The sequence below is a fragment of the Ochotona curzoniae genome, unplaced genomic scaffold (genome assembly GCF_017591425.1).
Source record: "Ochotona curzoniae isolate NIBS_2020 unplaced genomic scaffold, NIBS_Ocur_1.0 contig_4754, whole genome shotgun sequence".
Classification (NCBI taxonomy): Eukaryota; Metazoa; Chordata; class Mammalia; order Lagomorpha; family Ochotonidae; genus Ochotona; species Ochotona curzoniae.
The window spans coordinates 1,367,807-1,381,033 of NW_024466378.1; the positions used below are offsets into that span (position 1 = coordinate 1,367,807).

The window sequence follows — 13,227 nt, forward strand, 5'->3', positions numbered from 1 at the left end:
CTGTGTCATTCTGGGGGGAGAACGAATCTGCTCCTCCCCGTGTCCCGTGGCTTGGCAACCAGACTCTCCCAGTCCAGACCCCAAGGTGAGCAGCAACGGAAGAGACTTCAGCTAAGGTGTCACGGACGTGTCGCGTGAGCAAGAAATGAAGAAGCAAGAAGCCACTGTTATTTCAAACCACCGAGGTTTGGGAATCACTTGTTAGTGCCACATAATCTGGATTATTTTGACAGATAAATCATACTATGATGTGTTGCATTTACCAGTTTGTGTTTTCTGGAATCCACAGGCAACCTCACCTTTCGCAATTCAGGCGAGTGTGCGCATCTATGGTTTTCTGTAGAATCTCTTGTTCTCCATAAGTGATTTGGGACAAGCTAACTGGAATCGACCTAAAATGACTGCGACTTCACCACTGCTCTCCGAGCTTGGACGTCAACGCTTTCTTAGCAATGTCTGTTCCACTTTTCAATTCTCTGTGCTGGAGAAGGCAGAAGCAAGAAGCCTAGCATTCATATTTAGCCTTTTTTCTTATTTTGCTCCTATTAATGTTCTTACTTTCAATAAAGCTTTAAAATCCCTCTAGATTTTCTTAACGTTAGCGTTTTCCCCTAAGTATTCCGTTATTCTGAGCATTCTCTTACCCTTCTGAAACGATCGCATAGCACTTCCCAAATCCACAGCTTGAAAAAAAAAATTATTTTTGGGGGGGGACCATCATCAATGGTTCCTGGTACATGATGAGGGTCTCAGTGAGTTCCAGTGTTACTCTTATTTTTTCACAGATTTATTTATTTTTATTGGAAAGTCAGATATTCAGAGAAGAGAGACAGAGAGGAAGGTGGTTAGCTCCCCAAGTGGCCACAATGGTTGGAGCTGCGCCAATCCGAAGCCAGGAGCCAGGAGCCTCTTCCGGGTCTCCCACATGGGTGCAGGAAGCTGTCCTCAACTGCTTTCCCAGGCCACAAGCAGGGAGCTGGATGGGAAGCAGGGCTGCCAGGTTTAGATCCGGCACCCATATGGGATCCTGAGACGTTCAGGGCGAGGACTTTGGCCGCTAGGCTATGGCACTGGGCCCGTTATTATTACTTTCAATTTTAAGTAAGCCTTATTTATATAATTTGCCTCTGATTTTTGTTCTCATTCTAACGTTCGAGTTTACTAAGGCTTTTCTTTTTAACACCTACCCAATATCTAACATTCAGTGCTCATTTTTAGAAGTTTCTGTACATTTTAATGTTAGTCTGTTTAGTCACATTTTTCCTGACTTCTGTCAACAAATGCTTTCTTAATTCTAAGGGACGCGTGTGACTGTCTCACTTCTTCCTTGTAATATTTAGTGTATCCCAGTGTCTGGTTGAATTGCTATCCAGTCCTTCTGTAATGATCAGAATTAAACCAGAATAACAACTCTTGTCTTTTTATATCCTCCTGTCTTGTGTATCAATTGTTCCAAGAATCAGGGTTGCTCTGAAAATTCTGGAACGCTATTTCTGTCTGTGCTACTTAAGCATCATGTTTACTCTCACGCATGAGCATTTAAACTGCTAAAAAAAATCCTTAGGAAATCCTCATTTTCTCAGACCTAACTGGGCAACAAATTCAGATATGCAAAGTTCTTCCCTCTTCCAGTTTAAGGCCTCCCACCCTCTTCAGCTCACACCCTCTCTTTATCTCCCTCCCCCTCTTGAACTCTTTCTGTATGTTCAACGTTATATCCATATACTTAATCCCTTGTCTGTGTACAGTGCTCTAACACTCAGGACCCACTTACAGTCATACACATAAGGTCATAGCTACACTTTTTTTTCCAAGTAAAGCAGGCAGGGGGAAAAGAGATTCAAGGCAAGGAAAAGGAGCAAGGCCACGTGAGGACAGAAAGACAAGGGAAGGCGTGTGGCCAGAGTGAGCGATGCTGCTGGCTGCCCTCCACCAGGACATGCACAGTAAGGGTCAGCCCTTCACGGAAACTGTGTGCCGATTTAGTTCCCCTCTTCCATTTCTCATTCATATGACAGCTGTTTGGTTTAGACGTTCAATCTGTTAAGAGTTTGTCTCTGCGCAGCAAATTGGCCCTTTGGCAGAATTCAACTCTTCCACCACCTTAATAAACAAACAGTCCAACAGGCTGGCGCCATGTTAGGGAAGACACAGAAGCAGGAAGGGGAGCAGAGGAATGTGTTTCAGATTTCTTCCCTTCCCAACTTTTGTTTCTGGAGGACCTGTCTGGGGCCTGCTTTCCATCGCCCCCCAAATCCTGAACATGAACACACAAATAGAAGAGTTACAGGACCGGGCCGTCATCAGAATAGCAGCTCATTTACCAGACCTCATTGTCTATAGCGATTTCTCTGCCCAGAGACCCACTGTGGATTATGTTGATGGAGTCCTCATGTTTGTGGATATTTCAGGCAAGTGCCAAAGGGATGTTTGTTTGATATGCATCTGTAACGGGCCGGTGTGGGATTGCACTTGGTAAAGTTTGGATCTCATGGGCCATGACAGCAGGTGGTCCCCACTGAGAACACTGGAGGGAATGGATAAGCCGAGAACCCGGCCCCCTTCCATCTTCTCTTATCCAGCACTTTAAGTCATGGGCACCTGTTGAAGAAGTGCAAGTTCCATGCCTGGAACTTCAGGCTCTGGTTTTCTTGCCTGAGCTTCACCACTGTATGCCCCAAACTCCGCACCCTCTTCAGAAGTGTTTGGAATCCCCTCTGTTTTCATCACCTTGGAAAGTTCTCTTTCCAGTCAATCCCCAGTCTACAAGCTGAGAATTTGGAAGGCAGATTCCTAGAGCCTTTCCCTGACTCCCAAAATAGTAAGCACAGGCAGAGGAGACCACGTGTCTGATGCCTGACCAGCCACAGGGATCTCTAAGAAACTCCACCCAGTTCTTGCATACTGAGGCCCTCTCTTCTCAAGCACAGCTCTCTTCTGGCTCTGCCTGGGCCTCTGAGCAGCTAAGAGAGCCAGCTGCGTATGTATTCCAGGATTTACAGCAATGACGGAGAAGTTCAGCATGGCCATGTACATGGACCGAGGGGCTGAGCAGTTGGTGGAGATTCTCAACTACTACAACAGCGCAATTGTGGAGAGTGAGTGGTCCCGGCGGCTTCCGCCTGCAGCAGTGTCACTGCGCTTCTCCTGTTTGTGTCAGAGCACAACAGCTTAGCACCTTTCATTTTCTTGATAAAATATGTATGAAACAAGTCCTTTTTTTTTCTGAAATATAAAGTAAAACAGATATAGTAGACTCAGGTGTTACGCAAGATACCTGAAGGAATCATTGCATTAAAAGGATGAATTGCATACTTTTTTTTTTTTTAAGAATTGTAGTAGCAATACTTCCAGTTACAATCAGCATTTCCAAATAAATTTGCAAAGTTAAGAAGATTTACTTATTTAAAAGGCAGAGCTACAGAGACAAGGAGAGATAGAATCTTCCATTTGTTTGTTCACTCTCCAAATGTTGACGACAGCCAGGACTGAGCCAGGCAGAAGCCAGGAGCCCAGCACTTCTTCCAGGTCCCCCAGGAGGGTGCAAGGGCGCAAGCACTTGAGCCATTTTCCACTGCTTTGCCAGGCATGTTAGCAGGTAATTGAGCTAGAAGTAGAACAACCAAGACTTGAATGACATGCATATGGAATGCTGGCCTTGCAATCAGCAGCTTAACTTGCTTTTAAAACTAGCATCAGCATAACTTAGATGTAGTCATTAAGAGGTTTTAGTATTAAAAAGTGAGAGTGATTTATAACACCTGATAGAATATGAAGCATGCACAGCTGGTGGAGGAGTGGGGTCCCTTCTGTTTCTGCCCACCTCTTGTTTGCATTATCGATCTGAACCACTCATGAAGAAAAGGGTTTATTCCATTTAGGCAAACTCTGGGCCTGCTGTTTTATCAGACTCTGTTTGTTATACTGTCCTAGTGGTCCCTACCAGACAAGATCAAATGCACAAGCCGTGGATGATTCCTTTGTGCCTCCCACTCAGCACAGCAGGTGCTCAGCAAATTTGTCCTGATGCATAAATAACAGAAAAACAGTCCAGTGATGCAAACAAAATGGCAGGCTGGTGACAAAGTAACCCAAGTTGACTATGATTGTGACTTCCTTATTTCTTGGCCTTTAGTTTCACACACCCACCCATGCTCATGCAAAACCCAGTCTGTTACACTTATTGATCAGTAAAAAGAATTCCTGGATTGTAAGAAAGAGCTGGCACTTAGACTACTGGTTAGCATGCAGGCTAAGATGTGTGGGTCCTGATCAGATTCTCTGGGATTGGAGCTGAGCTCTGGCCCTGGGTTCCAGCTTCATGCTAAACAGTTCTAGTAACTGGACTCCTGTCCCATCCCCATGTGGGTTTCACTACACTCCCCCACCCTCTCAAATAAATAAATATTAAGGGTCAGCACTGCGGTGCAGTGGGTTAAGCTGCAGCTATAACAGTTGCACCCCTTCCAGTGGGCCGGGTGAGCCCTGACCACTCTGCTTTTGATCCAGCTCGCTGCTAATGCAGGATGGAGTCCCCAGCTCTTGGCTTCGTCCTGGCCCAGGCTCTCCTCACTCTGTTGCTCTGCCTTTCAATGAATGAATAAACTTTTACGTATGTGTAGTTTTAGAGGATTCCCCATCCTAGAAGGAAGGCAGCTCGTCCCAGGCTCCCAGCAACCCTGCCTTCCTCTTCCCTGTCTTTTCCCGTATCTGACTCTGCATGCTTGCTCCACGGCTAAGGGAACAGGACCCAAGTGGGCTGAGTGAGCCAGCAGCTGGCATGGCTGTTCTCCCAGCACAGCTGCTGTCCTGGCAAGAGACAGGTTCTTCTCACAGCTTTAAGGAGCCAGAGTTTGACCTCATCTATTGTTGTTTTCCCAGAAGTATTGATTTTTGGAGGAGACATCCTAAAATTTGCAGGTACGGAGGCTGCCTGGCAGGGAGGGGATGAGGCGGGAGTAGGGGCTGCTGGTGCTGGGCTGTGAAGGAGGTTACGTCAGGTGGCTGTTTAGGGGATGTTTGCGGTTTCTGTGAAGGTGGCCTACAATAGGAACTAAGAGCCAGGGCAGGTCAGATGCCCTACTGTGTGCACGTGTGTGTCTCTCACAGGTGATGCATTGCTAGCCCTGTGGAAGGTGGAGCGAAAACAACTGAAAAACATTATCACGGTGGTAACTAAATGTAGCCTGGAGATCCAGGAATTCTTTGAGACCCAGGAGTCCGAAGAAGGCCTAGATGTGAGAGTTAAGATAGGTAAGCATCTTACAAACAAGAGGGTGCTGCAGCCTGATTCCTGGGGCATTTCTGAAGGAAAAACAGTGGAGCCCGGAGGCTGAACTCCATCACTTTGCATGCAGTTTTGAAAGCAGGTGGACCAGAATGTGAATTGTTGGTTCCCTCACTTGCCAGTTGAGACAATGTGGGCTAATCATGGTTAGTATGGCACTTGGCATGTAGTAACCATTCAACAAGAACGTCTTTATTGCTGTTATTGCTGTTGTTATTGCTACAACTTTCTGCTTGTTGAGGTTGTGCAGCATGAAGTACAATAGAGAGTAACTCGTCATTATTTGGATTCAGCAGTGACACGAGACTAGTCATCCTTCACTCTATAGGAATGATGCACAAGGAAAGCTCAACAGCTCAGTCTGCCCTGCAGTTCCAGCTTCATGCAGGGCTTTGTGGAATCATGCATAGAAAAGGAAGACACTTCAGGCAATGGAACCATGGTGTAGCAGGCTAAGCCTCCTCCTTCAATGCTAGCATCCCATTTGGGTGCTGGTTCAAGTCCCATCTGCTTCTCTTCCAATCCACTTTCCTTCTTGTAGCCTAGGAAAGCAGCAGAACATGGCCCAGGTACTTGGGTCCCCAATCCCATTGTGAGACCCAGAGGAAGCTCCTGGCTCCTAGCTTGGGATTGGTCCAGCTCCAGCTGTTGTGGCCATTTGGGAAGTGATTCAGTGGAAAGAAGACCTCTGTCTTTGTCTCTCCTCCCTGTAACTCTGCCTTTCAAATAAAAATACATAAATGTTTAAAAAATGAAAAAGAGAAAGAGAATGAAGATACTTCAAAAAAGGAATTAAAAATTCAGGGGGTGCGTATTTAGCTCTTTAGTTAAGAAGCCTGTGTCCTGTATCAGTGGGCCTGGCCTGGGTTCCCAGCTCTGGCTCCTGGCTCCAGCTTCCTGCTGACACAGACCCTGGGAAGCAACATTGATGGCCCAAGTCTCTGGGTTACTGCACCCACAGGGGAAACTTGGGTTGCCCTTCCAGCTCCAGGCTCCCCCAGGCCCTGCTGAGATGGATATTTAAGAAGGGGATCGGTGGGAGCTTGGTGTCTGTCTTTCTGTCTGTCAAATAAAGAAAGAGACAATGAGAAGTCTTTTTCCTGCAAAAATTTAAATCCGTACAGATTTTTCGTAAGACACATTTTCTGTGAATTTTAAAAAACATGCCTCCATTTTACTTAAGACACAGAGAATCTTCCACCTGTGCTTTCACTACCCTTCAAATAAATCTAAAACAAGTCAAAACCCTGAAAGTACAGTCTAAATTCACCGGAGTTTTTGCAGGTCTGGGTCCACCATTTCTCAACTTGCCTCTTTGGCATATCGCTGGGTGGAGCGCTGTTCAGTGATGGAATTCATGAAGTTCCTCCCAATGATGCATTAACACAATGTTGTTGGATCAAATCGTCTCCAGGGCATAGGACTGGAAAGATCTTACTGTGGGGGTCCAGAGTGATGGGTCAGTGGCTAAATCCTCACCTTGCACACTCTGGGATCTCATAGGGATGCCAGTTTGTGCCCCAGCTGCTCCACTTCCCGTGAAGCTTCTTGCTTATAACCTAGGAAAGCAATAGAAGATGGCCTAAAGTCTTGGGTCCCTGCACTCATGTTGGAGATCTAGAATATGTTCCCGACTCCTGACTTCAGATCACTCTGGCTGTTATGGCCGTTTGAGGAGTGAACCTGCAGATGGAAGATCTTTCTGTCTCTCCTTCTCTCCATAAATCTGATCTGACTTTCCAATAAAAATAAATACATCTTGAAAAAAAGAAAAAGAAAAGGATATCCCTGTGTAGGATTATCTGATATGGATAAGACTTTTAATGTACAATTATTGGGCTTCTTCTAAGGGGTGCCCCTGGTTTCCCCCCTCATTCTACCTCACAGTCTTCCCTCTTTGTCCCTTGGGAGAAGACTGGGCATGGCACTTTTACAAGGAGCTCATTTTCCCGGTCCCGTAAGTTGTTTGCCTCACCTAACGTCCTGACCCTAGTGGCCAGAATTCAAAACCAGACTTTGAAAAAATTATTTAAAATGTTTGGATTAGCAGGTAATATATACATATTTTAAAGAGATGTCAATGCCACATTTGAACACATATGTATATCCTAAGCCAACCATACCAGGCAACCAGCCTTTGCATTTCCTTATCTTCTTATCTTTTATTTTTGTTTGGAATCTGCCGTTTCCTCTGTTCCAATTCTTTTTCAACTTTCCTTCCTTCTTTCCTTCCTTCCTTCCTTCCTTCCTTCCTTCCTCCCTCCCTCCCTCCCTCCCCTCTCTTTTAAAGATATATTCGTTTATGTATTTGAAAGGCAGAGTGACAAAGAGAAAGACACATCTATTCAATAGTTCACGCTCCCAAATGTCTGCAACACCCAGGGCTAGGCCTGGCTGAAGCCAAGAACTCATTCTGCTCTCCCACACTTGAGGCAGGGACCCAAGGACTTGGGTCATCATCCTCCACATTCCAGTCATGTTAGCAGAAAGCTGAATCCGAAGTTGAGCAACTGGGACTCAACCTAACACCCAGAAATAGGATTCCGGCATCTCAAGATGCCACTTAACGTGCTGTGTCACACCGCCACCTCCTGTTGCAATTCTTTATATAGAATAGAAAATAGCACTGTAACCTAGAGCCTATTACATTTACCCTATGTTTTAGAACCCATTATCCAACTTGTCCCACCCCTTTTCCCTATCTCCTTGGCCTCTTGTAATGACTTATAAAAATTAATTACCTTATATGAAAAGCAGAATTATAGGGAGGAGAAACAAAGAAACTGTCCATCCACTGAGGCACACATACTTGGACCATCATCTGTTCTCTCGCAGCATGCAATAACAGGAAGTCAGGACTCGAATCAGTGTTCCAACATGGATACCAACATTGCAGGTGGTGGCTAAACCCTCTGTACCACACAGCTGGCCCCAACTGTAGTACAGGATGGGCACAAGTTAAACAGAGTGGGGGATCCAGCGTGCGTGGATACTGAGACTTAAAACCAGGCTTCATGCCTTTAGAGCAGTAGGCAGTGACCTTTTTTCCTTTTTTTTTTTTAAAGATTCATTTATTATTTTTTTTAACTGGAAAATCAGATATACAGCGAGGAGGAGAGACAGAGGAAGATCTTCCATCCACTGTTTTACTCCCCAAGTGGCTGCAACAGCTGAAGTTGAGCCTATCTGAAGCCAGGATCCAGGAGCCTCTTCCAGATCTCCCATGTGGGTGCAGGGACTTGAGCCATCCCAGGGTTTTGAGCCATCCTCGACTGCTTTACCAGGAAGCTGGATTGGAAATTGATGTACCAAGACACAAACTGGCAACCATATGGGATGATGGTAATGCAGACAGAGGATTAGCCCGTGGAGTTACCACAACCTTTGTAGATATTTTTATCTCCATTCTATATATATAGAAAACTGAGAACCAATTGCCAAGCAAGAGATGTGATTTGAATCTTATTCTGTCTAAATCAATTTTTCCACAGGCTGCACACTTTTATGATATGTGTCGGTTTAAATGCTTAATTACACCAAAATGCCGTTACATCCTGGAAGAAATCTTTGTGAGACAAGCCTGACGTGTGGCAGCTGCCTTCCTTGCGTGTGGGATGAATGTCAGAATGCACCTGCTGCCTTCATCTCAGCACTGACACATTACCTGTAGGGCTTGCAATTGTTCCACTGTGCAAGATTTTTGAAACACAGAAAAGCCACCCCCTGCTTCCTTCCCACCACCAAGAAATATACTACAAGCTGAAAGCCAGGCCCGTGGGAATGGCGTAGAAGGATTCTGTGAGTCACTGGGAACATTGTGGGTAGCAATCATAAATGTATGATGAAGAAGTACAGCTAATGGAGCTGAAAAGAAGCAAAAGACAAACCTGTCGTGACTTTAAGAAGGCTTGCTCCTACACATAAAGAATGGAGGTTATGGCGCTGGTATCTGGCACAGTGGCTAAGATGCTACTTAGGACACCGCCTTGTATATCAGAGTACTTGGGCCTGAGTCCTGGCTCAGTTCTGCACCCCAAGAAGCAGCAGCTGGTGGTGCAAGCCCTGTGTGTCTGCCACCCACATGGGAGGTCTGGATTGAGCTCCGGGCTCCTAGTCATTTGGGAAGTAAAGCAGCAAATATGAGTGCTCTCTCTCTTTCTCCTTCTCTCTTCTGTCTTGCTGCCCCACAAATAAATAAGATTTCCTGAAAGACAGAGGCCTTGGGTTGGGCATTACACAGTAAGTTAAACCACTTCTCCACATGCCAGTATCCTATATAGGCATTGGTTTGAGACCCAGCTTCTCTACTGCCCATCCCACTCCCAGGTAATGCACCAGGGAAAGCAGTGGGAAATGGTCCAAGTACTTGGGGCCACCACCCATCACCCATGTGGGAGACCTGAATGAAACTCCTGGCTTCTGGGTAGCATGAGCCATTTGGGAAATGGATGGAAGCTTTCTCTTTTTCTCTATAACTCATGAATAAATCTTTAAAATAAATCAGTAGAAGTGCCTAGAGATACTTGCGGCCCAGTTTTCCAAACTAGAACTCAGCACACATAGTCTGACAGGATGATCTTTTCATAGTTGGTTAGGGCACATAGGGTCAAGGGCTACAGGAAAGTGGGTAAGACCATTGTTTCCACATTCTTTGTTTTTTTCTTCCTGTATCTGGGGAAAGGTGGAGAGACAAAGGGAGAAGCCACACCCACCGTCCTAACCATTCCAGGGTTTCTGATGTGGGGCATGCTCTGAAGTCACTGCTCAAGTGGGTTTGATAGTTCAGTAATTCTGAGTTACTGCCAGTCTCGCCGTTCCAAGCACAAGGAAATCTCTCCAGAATCCACTGGCTGACATAGTTCACCTAAGAGTCGCCATTTGCTCAGATTTTCACTGCCAACACGTGGCTGGGGTAGTTGATTGATTTGTTCTCTGACAGGATATTTTAAAAATAGTTATGAATTAATTCATCAAAAATTTGAAAAGTCATTGGATTAGTTGAACATTTCAAGTGAGCTTTTATGAGAAGAATTAACTGACATGGCATGAAGCCGTCCTGGACAGGTGAAGCATGGCGGTGACGCCCTCTGACCTAGCTGTCACTTTCTTCTGGAAGACCTGCTTCACAGTGTCTTTGGAGAATCTGATACTTCTGTGCTGTTGGGGGAGGTTTTCCCCTCATTGGTTTGCTGTGTATTCATTCAACAAAATTCAAGGCTAATAATTTGCAGGAATGATTTAGAATTTCTCTTCCTTGTGCCTGTTGTGGGTAGGCCTGGTAAGCAGAGCACACAGAGACTGGTGCTGTGCCCTAGCTGGCAAAACTACTACCTTTGTGAACAATTGGCGTAAATAAAGACATTGGAACAGGTATTAGAGATGGAGCTGGTATTGTGGCATAATGGGCAAGCCACTGCTTGCAGTGGTGGCATCCCATATGGGTACCGGTTCGAGTCCTGATCAGGTACCTTGCTAATATGCCTGGGAACGCTTCAGCACTGCAGCCCTTTGGGGAATGAACCAGAGGATAGAAGATCTCTCCCTGTCTCCCCTTCTTTCTCTTTCCATAACTTTGCCTTTCAAATAAATAAATGACTTTGAAGAAGGAGGAGGAGGAAGAAGAAAAGGGGGCTAAATGAAATATACCACCACAGAGAGGCAGGAAAGGGAGACATGGGATGCTGGATGAGGCATCTGAAGATTTGGGTTCACACTGATTACTGTCTCAGCCCACAATATGACCTGGGAAAGTTGCCCCGCTTATCCACGTCTCGGGCATCTAAGATGTCAAACAATCACAATCATGCTGATTTATTTCACTGAAGGATAAACTGGACTAGAATGTGAAAATATCCTGAAAGATACCAGGTTGTGAAGTGGCATAGTTGAAATGCATAACATAACAACTTTAATTGGAATGGCAGTTCTTCCTCTTATTGTACTCATATTAACACGAGGGAGCTAGCAGTTGGAGTATCATACTGGCTGCTGGCCAGTCTGTTTGACTTCAGGCAGTCTGACTTTGCCATGAATGTTGCCATTCTCATAACTTCAGCTTCCCCAGACACTGAAAATGTGCCTCCCACCCAACAATGATTTTGAATATGGAGGTAGGGAGTGGTGTCAGAGAAGGGATCCACTGCAGAGGAAATACGTAACAGAAGCTGCTGTGCCCCTTGCAGATTGAAGACAAACAGCTCCAGGGTTATCTGAGCTTCGCCCAGTGACAATTATGTTTGTGAACCTGTTATTTCAAGACCGAAAGAAAGCCAAAGTGTTAGGCTCGGCCATCCAGGATGCCTGTGTGCACATCAGTTCTGTCCTGAATGTTTTCCGAGGCCAAATCAACAAAATCTTCATGTTTGACAAGGTAATTGGGAGCTAAGGAGCCAGAACCCGTTCATAGTTCAAAGGTGACTTTCATGGTCAAAGCACATTGGTGATTTGGAGGAAATGGACACTAAAAGTGCAATTTAGAAACATGATAGTTTAACTGGCAGGTGTTGTTAGGGTCCAGTTTCACCAATGTCCTATGAACGACAAAGAACCTCTCTGGTAATGCAAAAACAAGCAGAGTTTATTGTTCCAGCATGCTGGAGTCAAGACCGTTCTTGGGGCATGCAGGCCAGCCAAGAAGAGGTCCGACCCCCAAACCAGAAAAAGCCAGTGATTATATAGGCCTTTTCAGCCATTCCATGCATCATAGCCCACGCAAATCCAAACGCAGCAATCAGCTTAAAGAGTAACATATCTTAGCAGCTCATCCTGTTCCTGGAACTGGGCAATTGCACCCCCATCTATCTGCACCTGGGTGTATTTTATAGATAGGGCTTGCGACCCTGACTCCTCCTGACTTAGTAAAGCAGCATTTTCTTGTCACTCAGGGGCCTAACACAGTCTAACACTCCTTGACAGTGTATTGCTACCCCCAAGCAGTGCTCTGTGTACTTTGTCTAAAGTCGCTCATTTCATCCTTATGACTACTCTAAATAGTTGGTGCTTTTGCTATAATCTTCATTTTCTAGATGAGCACGCTGGGGTGGACATGAGGGTACCAAGACAAGGCCAGAGGAAACTCTGCCCATGATCATCCTGCTGGTGTGTGATGTTGTGTGTGCGTGTGCGAAGTTGTGTGTGTGTGTGATATGTATGTGCGTGGGTGTGTGTATGTGTGTGTATGGTGGGGACTGGGACTTAAACCCAGGTGGTCTCGGGCTGGCCCTTCCCAGTCTACAATCAGCAGGCCCAGCCATGTATGCATTGTCTTCAGCCCAGCGTGTAGTATATTACCCAGGGATTTTAGGACGGGAGTCAGGATGCTTTCTTATCCCAGAAGCTTCTTCCCAGTAAGCCCCGCCTGCCATGTCATCACCTCCAGGGGAAAGGAGCACGCTTCCCACTGTGGGATGTCTTTTGTGTATGTGAAATCAGTTGGGAGAAGGACAATGTGATGACGAATGGCTGCAGAAGGGTTAGTGAGAATTGGTCCCCCTCTCCGCACGTTGGTGTCATAGAAGAGCACGTCATTGCCGCCTGCATGTGCGCACTCACTTAGGCCATCGGCATTTAGCCAACAGTTCCCGGAAGGCTGGAGCTTGGGCTGAGGACACACAGTGCCTCACACACACGCACACAGTGCCACTCAGCTGGGCAAGGAAAGACACATTTTAAATTCCTTGAGTATCTGACACTTGAACAAATTCTTTTTACAGAGCGTTGAAGAAGTTCAGGTCTTTTAGTGTTTATTTGCATTTCTTTTTTTTTAATTTGCATTTCATCAGGATACAACAAGGATAGCTTCAGTTTTGTTTTATTATTTATTTATTTATTTATTTATTTTTGGACTCAGTTTTAACTTGACAGGTGAACGCACACGAAAAGCTCAGCATGACTCATCATCTCTAGAGCAAAAGCAAGCCCTTGCCAAGGGTTCAAGAGTT

At 45.6% G+C, this 13,227-nt stretch overlaps 1 long non-coding RNA gene across 1 annotated transcript; it reads left to right on the forward strand.

The window, feature by feature from the left end:
- Window positions 1-423: 423 nt before the first annotated feature.
- LOC121161238 lies at window positions 424-12,273 on the forward strand. Its single transcript, XR_005884667.1, has 3 exons — window positions 424-434; window positions 4,233-4,239; window positions 12,112-12,273. It is a non-coding gene; the product is annotated as an uncharacterized LOC121161238 (long non-coding RNA).
- The last annotated feature ends 954 nt before the right edge of the window (window positions 12,274-13,227 follow it).